Source organism: Dromiciops gliroides, chromosome 6, assembly GCF_019393635.1.
Source record: "Dromiciops gliroides isolate mDroGli1 chromosome 6, mDroGli1.pri, whole genome shotgun sequence".
Lineage (NCBI taxonomy): Eukaryota > Metazoa > Chordata > Mammalia > Microbiotheria > Microbiotheriidae > Dromiciops > Dromiciops gliroides.
Genome location: NC_057866.1, coordinates 237,965,848 through 237,977,712, shown reverse-complemented (window position 1 = coordinate 237,977,712; position 11,865 = coordinate 237,965,848).

The window sequence follows — 11,865 nt, the reverse complement described above, 5'->3', positions numbered from 1 at the left end:
AGCAAAGATTAAGAGAACAGAGAAGGGGACAGCTAGGTGGTGCAGTGGATAAAGCACCGGCCCTGGATTCAGGAGGACCCGAGTTCAAAGCCGGCCTCAGACACTTAACATTTACTGGCTGTGTGACCCTGGGCAAGTCACTTAACCCCTAATTGCCTCTCAAAAAAAACCCCCCAAAAAACTTTAAGAGAACAGAGAAGGATGCAGAAGATTGAGGACTGGGGAAGGAGGAAAAGCTAAGAGCAAGAAAGGACGAAGGCTGATACGGAAAAGGGGGGGGGGGGGGCTTTTCAGTGAGGAGAACACTAGAAGGTCCGTTGGTACGCAGGAGGAGGCTAAAAAAAGTTCCAGGCGCAGCAGGTGGAAAGAAATGCGCCAGCATGCAGTCAGGCTGTACATTTTATTTCCCTGTATTCTTAATTTTAAATAGTATCTCATAAACTCTGCTTTGATTATTTAGTTAAGAGGCTTCTTAATCTTTTGCTTATCAATTTTGGGAGTGGAGCAGTATGGTAGAACTTTATAAATGGCCCATATTAAATTAATAGCAGTTAGTCAACAGTCCCAGATTAAGTACCCCAGTCAGATTAGGCCCCCCAAATTAGGCCAGCAAGTTAACAAAATATTTTTACACTGGCTTGTGATATATGCCTGTGATTCCTACACATTTTATGCTTGAGGAAATTAAGAGCTCTCCCATACCTGATATCCATATCATATATGGAGTATCTTTGTGGGAGGGGACCCTGTTTCCCACCTTGCGTAGATATGGGATATGCCTTATTTTAGAAATTTCCCTGGAACGTTACTCGATGTAAGTCCAGAGTCCCCAGGAAGGGACCCTAGGAAGAGGGGGAGGGGACAGTTTGGCACATGGTGTGCTTTTTAAAAAAGAGTTTGCAATTCTTTTGTTCACATCTTTTTACCCTTTACTTAGTGGCTCTTGCCGTTGTTCTGATAGAAGTGAACTAGACTTTCATATTTACCTTTTGCTTGAGCTCACTTTTTGTCTTCTCTATAGGTCTCTTTAAAATCTAATTCAGTAAGTACCTCTGTATACATCTCTTTTTGTCCTCAACAGAACTATTTCTCTTTATATCTTCAGAATTTAATTCTTCAGCATCTCTGATCCATCTTGGTCTCACTTCCTTAATATAGTTTTAGTCTTGAGAATCCCATCTTTCCTATCTCTAGAATATAATTGGGAGTAGTCACACCCCTCCAAGTTTCGTATCTTTCCCATCCAAGTCAACCAGTTCCTCTCTGTGAATGAGGATCAGATGCAGAATAGAATTTCTTTGAAAAAAGCACTGGCTCTGGACTCAAGAGGACCTGAGTTCAAATCCAACCTCAGACACTTGATCCTTACTAGCTATGTGACCCTGGGCAAGTCACTTAACCCTCATTGCCCTGCCAAAAAAAAAAAATTCCACTTAATATTCCTTCTAGCTTTTGAAACATGAAATTATCCTTGAGACAAATCAGGAAGTTACAAGTTGTTTCCCTTTTGGCAAAGACAGAAAGAGAGGCAGTGAGACACAGAGAGTGAGAGAAAAAGAAAGAGAAGAGAGAAATAGAGAGACATACAGGGAGAATTGTAATAGCTGTCTGGATATTTAAATTGTCCAATAATGTTCATCATGACCAAATTCTGGGCTTATATTCTGCTTCCTGAATTCATTTTCTACCTCTTCCTGTCCAGATAGTCTGTAGTATACTCCAATGAGGGGAAAATCTCTTTTCCCCCCTTCCAATTATTTTGTGCAAACTTTTCTTTATCATGCCAAATTTTCTCACATCAGTATATCTTCTTGTCATAAATCCTGTTTCCTTTGAATAAGGTGTACCCACCCAGAACCATATTTCATTGCACCAACTATGTGATACCTGCGGGGTCAAATTTGTCTTTTTGTATTAGGACCTTTAGTTCAACTTGCTAATTGTCTCAACTTTGTGCATTAATGTCTATACACAACCAATTGTCTACTTAAGAATATGTTCAGCTGTTCATTCTTTCAAAAGAGATATAATAATATAAATGCCTTGTGATTCATAACAGCCTGACCTCCCAGGGACCTTAAAAAACGTCATTCTTTAATCCAGGTGATTTTAAAGTAAAATAAAAAAAACATTTTAGCTCCAGCCAATGAGGTCACAAGTAGGCAGTCAAAACAGGAAAGAGATGGTGATTAGAACTCCAAAGTTCTTTTCTCAAACACCTGACACTCGAAACTGGAATTAATGAACAGAATTGCAAACCGAGACAAAATCCATCATCACCCACCCGGAAATTCCCTCTAAAGCTGCCTATAGTTTGCAACGTAATGAATAAATAACCAGTAAGAAGGAAGTTAGAGATGGGCTGCATTGGCAAAAGTAGAAAAAACTTGCTTCATTGATTACATACCAACCACATTCCCCTGCAGGGCCACAGCATGAACCCTGCTGGATAACATTCTCTAGTTCTACAACGAGGGGCCTGCTGTGTTTTGTTCAGGATGGGCTCTTTGAGTCCCAGAGTTCCACTTGCTTATTATCACCAGAACCATCACTAGGGCTTAACTGTGTCTCAAAAGTAACCACTTTTTCCTGGGGGTGGGGGTGGGTGATCCTTGCTCTACGTGGTCCCTTCACTGTCCCTGTGCCTTTCGTGTCTTTTTCTTCACAAGCCTGTTCCTGTATGGGATGCCTGCTCCCTAAGTCACCCCCAGCCCCCAGGATCCCATGTCCAGGGATGACACCTCTCTTCTAGAATCGCCCTTGCGATTCTAGTCGGATTACTGAAGGGTTACAATCTACTCGCAAAAACTAGCTAATCTGAACGCAGTATTCCCATCCCTCTTCCTTATATGAGCATAACTCAGAAGTGGACCTTATTCTTCCTTATATGGACACAACTCCAGAGCGGACCTTATTGAGAACAGGGCTCCTTGAACCATTTGATTTTGTTAGCCTGAGGGGGATGAGGGGATATGAGACCTTTGTCCTACAAACAGGTCAGGAGGAGTATGATTGACTGTTATATCCTCACCGAGAGGAGACAACTACCCATTTCTCACATTGGGGTTCTTAATGGGTTTTTTTGGTTAAGTATGGAGAAGACCCCCCTTCCCAGTCTGGTGAAACCCTGGGGTCCCTTCTCAGAATAATATTTTTAAATGCATAAAACCAAATACAAAAGATTGCAAATGTAACCAATTTTACTGAAATATTGTTATCCATTTAAAAAATAAACAAGTTCACAGACCCCAGATTAAGAACCCCTGTGAATAATAAGGACAAAATGGGTACAGATTCTCATCTTTGCCTCCTGTCACCCTCTGGTATTTGCTGCTGCTTCTTTTTTTTTTTTTTTTGGCTAGGCAATGAGGGTTAAGTGACTTGCCCAGGGTCACACAGCTAGTAAGTGTCAAGTGTCTGATGCTGGATTTGAACTCAGGTCTTCCAAAATCCAGGGCCTGTCCTTTTATCCACAGCACCACCTAGCTGCCCCCCATGATATTTGCTTCTTTTAAAAATATACTGTGGGGCAGCTAGGTGGAACAGTGGATAAAGCACCAGTCCTGGATTCAGAAGGAACCAAGTTCAAATCCAGATTCAGACATGACACTTACTAGCTATGTGACCCTGGGCAAGTCACTTAACCCTCATTGCCCTGCAAAAAATAAATGAATGAATGAATGAATGAATGAGTAAATAAATAAATAATACCATCCTTGGCAATGGATGAGAAGGCTAGAAAAGTAGGTAGAAAAGTGGGTAGACTTCAGTGTCCTCTATTTCTGCTGAGATTATATTTGAACATTTTACATTAATCTTCATAAGTGATATGGGGGGGAGGGGCAGCTAGGTGGTACAGTGGATAAAGCACCGGCCCTGGATTCAGAAGGACCTGAGTTCAAATCCATCCTCAGACACTTGACACTTACTACCTGTGTGACCCTGGGCAAGTCACTTAACCCCCATTGCCCCACAAAAAAATAAAAATAAAAATAAGTGAAAAAAAAAAGTGGGTAGAATGTGGTCCTTAATTCCAAGTTAAGAATACTGGATTTTATTTAGTAAACAAGGGGAATCTGGTGGAAGGTTTTGAACAGAAGCACAGTACGGTCAGATTGTGGACAAAGAAGTAGCCATGTGTAGCATAGAATACAGAAAGAGAGAGACTGGATGAAAGAAATGGAGATAGAAGACTCTGGGGGGAAAAAAGGTCTTTTTATTTTTGTTTTATTGGGGAGAGGGAAGAGGTAGAGAATGGCATAAAAATGTCATGGGGAAAATAGGGTAGGGGGTTTGGGTAGGGGTCAGTGGGAAGGGGTTGGGTTAGGGGTTCTTAGGAATTCCTCTTTAAAGAATTACACCCTCTTGCACACAAAAGCAGTTAAAATAAGATAGTAGTTTATTTCAGGGCTGAGGAGGGGAAGGGAAACCAAGAGAGAAATCATCGCACTTCTTATGGGGAGAAAGGCATGGCAGGAGCATGGCTCTGAGATACCAATCTCCAGAAGGAGACAGGCAGGTACTTTTATAGAGGACTGATGAGGGTGACCATCTGACTGGGGAAAATTCCCTCAGTGAGGGAGGACCATCCCCCACTGGTGGTGGCTAGGGGAATAGGGTGAGGGGTGGCTGCAGACCTCTCAAGCCTTCTCCTCAGGACAGGAAGGCAGCAGCCACATCTAATCTTATCTCCCCAGGGGTGAGGGAGACTAGAATGAAGAGTGGAGGTCTGGAAGCTAGCTCAGTCCGATCTGGTTCCACTTATCTCTTTAGGTATGTCTGTCCTTTGGTTTAGTTTCTCAAGGAGAAGGTTCCTTGATGTACCCCAGAGAACTTCTGGGGTGCTCTGGGCCCATAACAAAAAGAAAAGGAGCCTTTCTGGCATGGTGGCTGTATTAATGGGAAAAAAGAAGACATTTCTTGAAATCATGTTGTCATGAATCATGTTGTCATGAACGTCATCTTTATGTTTCAAAAATTAAAATTTTAATCAGAAAAAAAATACTGTACTTGGGAGGGAAGGACGAAAAAAAAGAAATTTACATGATAACTCTTACATGTTTAAAAGGAATTGCAAATTGTACAGAATAGATTTGCAATTTCATCTTTTTGGTTTATACCATGTTACAGAAATGCTTGTTTTATTCCAAAAGTTCAATTTTTTAAAAAGTATATCAATAAATATTTATTTTAAAACAAGCAAAGAAACTAAAAAAAAAAAGCCTGTGCTTGACATAAGGTTAACAATTTCAACCCTCTCTAAAAACTGCCATGATAGTTTTACAATCTCAGTATCTCTGGATCCGGATTAGCACCTTGGATTTCAGAAAAACTCATCTCTGTAGTTCATGCCAATTAATTATTTCACATTTCACCCTGAACAGGGAAGGACAGACAAAGACAAAAGTGGGCCAGGGGACAGAACGTTGTCTTCTCACAGAAAGCCGAACGGTAAACATTATGGATATTATGTGGCATGGAAGGAAATAAATCTATTCTACTCGAGTCTTTGTTAGGAGTGAGGAGCAGACCACTTAATCCTGTTAAATGTTCTTTTATTTGTTTGTTTTTGCCTCTTCCTGGTGAAAGTACAGAGTCCTCTTATTAAACCGTCTTCTTGGTGTCATTGTTAGGGTCTTTAGCCATTTTTGATTTTTCAACAGATCTGTGATTTCACTAATGTAGCATATTCCCCTCCCTATATAGGCCTGTACCTTTTCCACAATTTACAGCTGCTGGGGACCGTGAAAGCTTAAGTGACTTGGCCAAGGTTCCACAGCCAGTAATTCTTGAATCTAGTTCTTCCTGATCCTAAATTCTCTATGCATTAGGCCTCACATAAAAAAGTATGAACTCAAACTCATTAAAGTGAAAACAAACAAATAAATCTAAAACTCTATTCAGAAAAAAAAAATTCAAGGCACCCAGAAAATGTCTTTTCTTTTCTTTTTTTTTTTTTTAAGTGAGGCAATTGGGGTTAAGTGACTTGCCCAGGGTCACACAGCTAGTAAGTGTTAAGTGTCTGAGGCTGGATTTGAACTCAGGTACTCCTGACTCTTCTTTATCCACTGCACCACCTAGCTGCCCCTGCTCTATCCACTGCGCCATCTAGCCGTCCCTCTTTTTTTTTTTGAAAATGTCTTTTCTTTAAAAAAAAAATCAACTTATTAATTAAAGAGAAAAAAGCATTAGAGAAAGTACATTGTCTTTCACATGACATGTCTGATCTTTCAAACAGTTTAATTCTTCACTCTTCTTACCTACCCAAAAAGAAAACCAAGCAGCGCTGATAGTTTGATAGATGGTACCTGGGAAAGTAATAACTCAATAAATACTGTTGACTGATCAGAATTACTGCACATTATAAAGTTTAAGCATTTTGAAGGACATTTAATGGATCCCAAACTCAAAATACAACCTGCAAATCTAAACGATAATAACCACAGATATTTACGTAGTTTTTCCAGGTTTGCAAAGAACCATAGATACATTATCTTATCTGAAACTTACAATGGCCCTCTGGATAGCAACCAGAAATATTATTTCCCATATTTTTGCAAATGAGGAAACCAAAGAATCAAGTGACTTGTCCATAGTCACTTAGCTCAAAAAAATTAAAGGGCAGAACTTGAATCCATGCTATGCCAGAAATATACAAACATTTGTTTGTGTTGGATGAAAAATATTCCCAAATGCATCCTAGAGCCTAACTTGAATTTTTTTTGGGGGGGGGGGCACAATGAGGGTTAAGTGACTTGCCCAGGGTCACACAGCTAGTAAGTGTCAAGTGTCTGAGGTCACATTTGAACTCAGGTCCTCCTGAATCCAGGGCCAGTGCTTTATCAACTTTGCCACCAGATGCCCGCACCTAACTTGAATTTAAATCTAAAATAATTCTAAAAGTTTTATATGCCAATATTCATTAGACTGTCACAGAGTTAAGGAGTTACACAAAGTATAGGAGTAACTTTCCTTTTAATAATTGAAGTTCTTATAAATGTCATGGGAGGATTATGGGCCCCGGTTACCCCCAGTAACCGGAGGATTATGGGCCCCCAGTTCTCTGGGGGGTTCAAGGAACCTTTTCCTTGAAACCTCAGGGGTTTTCCCTTGAAATCAAGTAGGCCTCTTCTTGAACTCAATCAAGGACACACAAAGCGGCACCAGATCGAACTGAGCATGCTCCAGGACCACCACCCTACATTCCAGTCCTCCTAAACACCTGGATGAGGTAATCCAGGAGAAGACCACCTGGAACCACCCATCAGCAGACTGCTTAGACCCATCAGGACAAAGCTGACACCCACCACCAGATCCCTCACGAGGGATTCCTCCTACCCCAGCGCAATGCAGGAAGACCACCAGCCCCTCACCCAATAAGAGACTCTTACCCACCCCATCTAAAACCCTATAAAATGGCACTCCACAAGCTAGCCGGGAGGTAAGTGTTTTGTTCTGGCAAAACCTTCCTCCCGGCCGGTTTCTCTTGTACCCCAATAAACCTGTTCTTTTATTCCTAATTAGGTCTTGTGCGAGAGTGTAATTCTTTACAGAGGAATCCTAAGGACCCACGTGCTTTCTCCTGTCGGTTTTTCCCCCATATCATAATGAAACTTAAATAAGTGCTTAGTAGTGAAAACAGCACTTTAAACAGAGGGTAATCTGTGATTATGTTTAAGATCTAAGACTGATTCCTGTAAAATGATCGAGAAGCCAATGGGTTCCCTAAAATTGCCAGATGAAAGAGCACGGCCTCTAAAAATATGCAAAGTGTGATCTAAGCCATTTATTCTGTCCACTAAGAAAATCCAGGATAATATGCTTATGGAACATGATTATAGGGTGACCGTTTAATATTTCCCTGAGGGCAGTTTACCATTTGACAGATACCAGCTGTGGTGCCCTGGGGCAGACATTTTCACCTTTTCTGAAAGCTTTTCCTCATCTGTAAGATGGGGAGGGATCCTTTCCTTTAAGGTCCTTTCGTGTTCTAAATTTATTTTATTTGTTGTTGTTGTTTTTTGCGGGGCAATGGGGGTTAAGTGACTTGCCCAGAGTCACACAGCTAGTAAGTGTCAAGTGTCTGAGGCTGGATTTGAACTCAGGTCCTCCTGAATCCAGGGCCAGTGCTTTATCCACTGTGCCACCTAGCTGCCCCCTCAGGTTCTAAATTTATGATTCCTATAGGGTATTTTATATATATACCCTACCTATAGGGTAGAATTGGAACAATGCCATGTTTCTGATAAAAAGATACAAGGTGCTTTTAAATGTATCATTAAAGTGTTAGAATTTTAAATAAACTACTTGAGATCATTCTAGAGTTCATTAAAAACCTATATTCAGCAAGTCATTTAATTCTTTTTTAAATTGAGAAGGGCTTCAGTGATGCATTAAATTCTACCTTTGAGAAAAGTAATATCTTTAGAGGAAGAAGACTTGCAGTCTGCCTTAGGGGCGGAAACCCATCCCTGTATTTAATTTGGAGGAAATATGCATTAATAAATATTCTTACCTCCTCTTGCTTCCTACTCAAAGGTCCTCATTGAAACAGGTGGGGCAGCTAGGTGGTACAGTAGATAGAGCACCGACCCTGGATTCAGGAGGACCTGAGTTCAAATCCAGCCTCAGACACTTGACACTTACTAGCTGTGTGACCCTGGGCAAGTCACCCTCATTGCCCCATCAAAAAAGAAGAAGAAGAAGAAGAAGAAGAAGGAGAGGAAGGAGGAGAAGGAGAAGGAGAAGAAGAGAAACTCATTGCAGTGCCAGTTCTATCCCATCTACTTTGGGCTGGGATCAGTCCAGAGGTGTTTTCGGATGCCCACAATACAGGAGTAGACAATACAGTTTCAGTAGCCAGATTTTCTATTTCAAAGGGTTTCTACCTTTAGCAAATTTTTTTGGGGGGGGGATGTCCCTGAAATAAATCTGTTTGGTTATCATGGAAAGTAATTTCTCAAAAAATAACAAACGGGGGCAGCTAGGTGGCACAGTGGATAAAGCACCGGCTTTGGATTCAGGAGGACCTGAGTTCAAATCCGGCCTCAGACACTTGACACATACTAGCTGTCTGGGCGAGTCACTTAATCCTCATTGCCCCCCCCCCCAATAACAAACCATTAAAATGGAGTTTCAAAATAAAAGTTCTTTAGATTATCAATATGTCATGGTAATTTTTTTTTTAAGTTCAAGCCGTTTGAGGAGATTTCTGACCTCTTGCCTGGGCTGGGGGTGGGGGTGGGGGAATAATCTCAAATTCCCTGCTAATTAGCATATATATAACTCTGCTTCCTTTGGTTTACCCCGAAGAGTCCAGCCCCTTTGCTGCCTTCCGCTGCTATAGCTGCTGCTGCACTTTGTGCAGCCAGCAATACTTTCACCAGTTCCTCCTCAGTCCCTCAGCAGTGCTGAAATAAGCTGGACACTGGGAGCTGCCTGAGCATTTGTGGCCTGGGAACCACAAGACCATAAAATCCTTCACAAGTCTTACTCCGGCTTCCTGTTGCTGTATCAGAAACAGGTAAATGCTTTAGACTGGCTTTGCTCCCTTCTCCTGGATAGCAGCTATATTTGAAAAGTAACTTTGTTGCTAAATAGCTTTTCTTCTGTTTTTTAAAAATTGTTATGTATTTAATAAATAATCAAGAAAAACAACATACAAATTAAAGAATAAAAATTTTAAAAGTCCTTAGCCTTTATTAAAATACAGGGTGGGCTGAAAGTCACGAAGGGGGTCTGATGGTTTAATAACTTTTTTAAACTTTTTTTTCTTTATTTCCTATATACTATATATGATGCTATGGTATTATAAATTAAAAACAAAAAATAAAGAAGTTACTAAATATTGAAACTTATTTTTTACTTTGGGCCCACCCTATAGAATTAAACAAGTGAATAGACTAATAAACAAAAAATGTATTTGATTGGTGTTCCATTGCAAATATCACCTTTCTTTTTTTTCTTAAACATCTAATGTAGTAAGTATATACAGTACTGATTCTGATGGTCTTGTGGTTGTATACCACTTCCTTTCTGCATTTCCATGTGTGTTTGTTTAAGTTAAGTTTTTTATTTAATGTTTCAAAAAAAAAATACTTAGTCAGACCAAAGCCATGTCATCATCAGACTCCTTGGATTCTTTTTTTGTTTGCTCTTTCTTCTCCTCGGCTGGGGCAACTGTGCTAGCAGAAGCAGCACCGCCAGCAAGGGCAGCACCACCAACTGCTGAGGCAGGTCCACCCAACTCCTACATTGCAGATGAGACTTGCGATGTTTACATTGTTCGGGGCCTTTGCAAATAATCCGGGACAGAACAGTTCAACATTCACACCTGCTGCTTTAATGAGGACATTAATTTTATCCTCCGTGACTGTAACCTCATCGTTGGGATGGATGAGGGCAGAGTAGATGCAAACGAGCTCTGAGAGACTTGTTTGTAGTGGTGCTAGCTGCCGGCTGAAGTGAGGGTTCACCCCAACGTGGCTTTAGCTTCCAAAGATTAGTCGTTGTTGGTGCTAAAGAGGGGTTTAATGGTTACAAGGAGATATTAACTTCGAAGATCTAGCAAGAACACAATGCAAACATTTCCCCAACACCTTGGAAGCATACTCTCTTCTCCATCGCCTTGTTCTCTGTGCAAATTAGGCTCAGTTAATCTTAGATCCTTTGTAGTATTGACCCTACCCAGATCACATATAAAGGGGACTTCACTGCCTAATGAGTCCTTGCCCAGCTACTACTATACCGAGGTTATAAAGAGCACTCCTCACTCCTTAGCACCATGATGTTGTGTTGACTACAAAATGCTGCTAAGGAAACCATGACATTGAAACACCTTCCAGATTCCAGAATGCTTGGCTGCAAGGAGCCCTCTGGACCTTTTGAAATGCAGGTCATGAAAATCTACTCCCTTTACCTAGAACATAAAAAAACAAATGTAGAGGCAGAAGACAGAGGCCATTTCATAGGGCTGTATGGCCTGAGAGTCAAGACCTTCCCATGGCCTATCCTCTTATAACATTATTTCTCTCTGGATGTCATCAGTGAAAGAGTCGCCTATTGAGGCAAATAAGAGGTGTCTGAAGCCTGAAGTCCTTTTTCAGTGCCTTCAGAGCCAGTCAAAGAGCCTTCTCAGCAACATGTCGTTAGCTGACTGAAACCAGTGACAGAATATCCACATGTGTTCCATAGATGCCCTTAGACATTTCTATCCCATGTCACAGAAACATGGACAGAGTCTCTTCAAGCTTCTCCACAATGGAAGGTGCTGATTGAGATCTACACATGTGCCAGTCTCCAGATATACTCATATAGTATGAGCTCTAAATCCTCACAATCCTGGTTGGATTACCCTTGACGTTTTCCAGCTTGTCAGTGTCCTTTCCCAAAATGCAATGTCTAGAACTAAACACAGTACTCCAGTGGTGCTCTGAATGGGGCAGAATAGGGCTAGACTATATATAACCTCTACATTCTAGGAAACTCTGCCTCTTTTTTAGTGCCAGCTAGATCCCATTAGCCTATTTGGCTCCCAAATCACATTACTTATTAATATTGACATTGTAGTACACTAAAACCCCCCAGATCTTTTTTAGAAAAACTTCTGTCTATGGGGAAGTTGGGTGGTACAGTGGATGAAGGACTGGCCCTGGATTCAGGAGGACCTGAATTCAAATTCAGCCTCAGACATTTGACACTTACTAGGTCTGTGACCCTGGGCAAGTCACTTAACCCTCACTTGAAAGAAAGAAAGAGAATGGAGGGAAGGAAGGAAGGAAGGAAGGAAGGAAAGAAAGAAAAACTTCTAACCATTGACTGTTCCTTGACCCTTCTCACCTCCCATCTTCTAACTGTGAAGTCATT